The sequence below is a fragment of the Sinocyclocheilus rhinocerous genome, unplaced genomic scaffold, assembly GCF_001515625.1.
Source record: "Sinocyclocheilus rhinocerous isolate Xijiao unplaced genomic scaffold, SAMN03320098_v1.1 scaffold320, whole genome shotgun sequence".
NCBI lineage: Eukaryota > Metazoa > Chordata > Actinopteri > Cypriniformes > Cyprinidae > Sinocyclocheilus > Sinocyclocheilus rhinocerous.
In genome coordinates this window covers 768,171-771,255 of record NW_015638606.1, presented here as the reverse complement: position 1 = coordinate 771,255, position 3,085 = coordinate 768,171, and positions in this window count along the sequence as shown.

Sequence of the window (3,085 nt, the reverse complement as noted above, 5' to 3'; positions counted from 1 at the left end):
TAAGTACGATTGATACGTTATGTGTACATTTTCAATTGAGTGCTCAAAATATCTAGTTTTTTTTTTTGTGCTAATATGTGATGTATACCTAGTGCAGCTTTAGGTTTCCAGGTAAAGCACGATATTACTGTGTTACTGAAATTATTTCCTAAGAATGTGTCAATTAATGTAGACTGTCATTGGCTTTCAGTCGGGGTTCCCCTGGTAAATTCGCATTCCAGTGCCTAAGTATGACGTTATTGGGGTCACTACAACCCGTGACATCAAAAACAACTGCGGACTTGGCAACACAGATGGTAGCACTCGCTAACTTGCTCAAGCGCTCCTCTTTGTGCCAATCACAACAGGCTTGGCCAGCTGACCAATCAGAGCAGAGTAGGCTTATGGAAGGGAGGGGTTTACAGACATTTCGCTCAGATCTGAATCGAACTAACCGTTTCGAAATCATGGACAAATGACTCTATGTATAAATGTATATTCTGGGAAAATTACAGTGTTTTCTGACCTTAGATGCATTTAAACCTGTTGTAGGGGACTCCAACACAGTATTAGGACACTTTAAAAAAACATATGACCTGCTCTTTACGCACTTCCCTCAGCATGGCAGCGTGGTTATTCCGTTCCCCATACCTACCGCTATAGGACACAGTTCGAGATTCCTTCAAAAGGGAACATCTCAGGTTATGCATGTGACCATGGTTCCCTGAGAGGGGAACGAGACGCTGCATCCTGTTTTCTTGTCATGCCTCAGGACGCATGCTTTGTTATTGCAGACAAAGACATATTCTCTCGGCGCACTTTTGTACTATGGTCACGCCGGGAGTGACATCATAGGCTGTCACTGGCCAATGTTATTGTCGTGCTTAGGCATGTGCTTCAGACACCGGTCACGCTGAAGGCGTTTCCCATAGCGACCGCTAGAGGACACAGTGTCGTGTTTCCTCTCAGGGAACTATGGCTACATATGTAGCCTGAGACATTTTTTAGACATCATTTTACAACTCTAGTTCAATAAATATCATGTTATGACACATTTAAACTGTACAAATGCTAATGGGGCATTATGTGTGCCAACATGAAATGAAGTTTGATGAGATTTGTCTAAATATGGTAAGTCTTGGTTCAGCCTCAATGGATTTCCTCATAATGAACTATCAGTATTTAATTTATGATTGTATCTACCTCTTAAATGGTCATATATCAGCTATATTTCACACTGTGTATGAATACAAATAATGAACACACATGGTGTTTTATGGATAACTGAACATGGTTCCACAAACACAGATTAATGTGAAATGCTAACGAGTTCCAAGTACGGCTTTTGATGTGCTCGTGTCTGCTTGTCGATCACAGAAGCCTTCTGCAAAACCGAGTCACGTTTCCTCTAATCTATCATTACGGAGAGTTTAAAACGTGTTGTCATAACAACTGTGCCGCTGTCAGCCACCGTAAATATGAAGCTGATTGACTTTCTCTTTTTGATCTTTCTATAAAGCTTCATTTCAAAGCTCTTCTCCTGGCTGAGAGAATAGTGAATTTTACTAATGGAGTCTCTTATGTAAGAAGAGTTCATGTCTGAGGAGGAATACCATTTTAAGTGCTTGTACTCTCTTCTGTTGACATTTCCATTTATGAAATGCAATCTGCAAATGGCAATAGTTAAAACAGACAAAAGGGGAAAACCTTGATGGTTTGAACCATCATGAATTCCATCTGACAGCACTTGCAGTGTTCTTGGTTCTATTTTAAAGCTCAAGCTCTCAGGTAATGTGTTGTGTTGTGTTGCTATTTGGATGCTATGTTGAACAGATGGCCAGCTGCAGACGTTACACCTTTAGGTTTAAGTGTTATCTGTCAAGATCTACCAATTAACAATCTTTGGATTTCAAGAACTGTGTATCATGCACAAAGTGGTTGCAGATGAGTTTTTACTCTATACACAAGCATACATTGTCGTCATGTTTTTGTTCTACCATTAAGAGACTTGAAGAAGCCTACTAATAAAGCTCTCTGTCGGATCTGAAACAGAACATTTATAGAAGCCAAGCTGCAAAACTTTTTGGTGTGAATGCAAAACTTTTGTGAATGTGAAACTTACTCTTTCTAATGAATTACAGTAAATGAACAGAAATTCAGAGAAATTTATGCTTGTCATTTTTTTAAACTGAATATTGGCTTCACAAAGCCTTGTTTGAAAGTTTTGAAAAACCGTTTAAGTCTTGAATGTAGAGAAAATGAACGATAGATCCAGATAGATAGATAAATAAGATATAGATAGAACATACTATTTCAGTCTTTCTACTTTAAAATGACATGTTTAATTCAACGTCTTGTCAATTCTTTGTAAATATTTTAAGTCTCGAAGTTAGAGAAACTAAACAACAGAATGATAGAAGTAAATCCTACATCAAATAGCTAAGTGTTTTTTGTGTAAAAGTACTATACAGTATATAATACTATATAAAATATTATATACTTGCCATTGTTTTGTAATTATTTTAAGCCTTGAAGTTTTAGAAAATAAATGATAGAACATGAAATAAATCCTATACTAAATACAGGCCTGGATTAACACAGTGTAGTACCCTAGAGTGACCACATTTAAAGTGCCCCCCCCCCCATTTTGATGTGGTTCTATAAAACGTACATTTACTTAAATTTTTACAGGCACTAAAAACTAACAATACTGACATATTTTCAGCATTTAAACGTACAAATACTTACGTATTTTCAGCATTTAAACGTACAAAACTGACGTTTTGAGACACCTAAAAATGAATCTTTATGAATATTGAAATCGCGACATTAATTTTATTATTGTTGTTGTTTTTAGTTGTCATATCAATGACCTTATGCTTTCAATTGCATTTTTAAATTGTTTACTCACTTACTTAATATGAAATGATAACATTTCGTTCTGTTCTTTGATTTGTGCTGCGAGCTCGTTTCCAAGAATAGGCCTACATAATGTTAAACAAGACTTCACTTTAAATCCATAAAATAAATAACATTTTTGCAATAGTTTAACCATTACTTGTCATGTAATGTTTACTTTGTTTGCCATGGGCCACAAAAGGCGTTT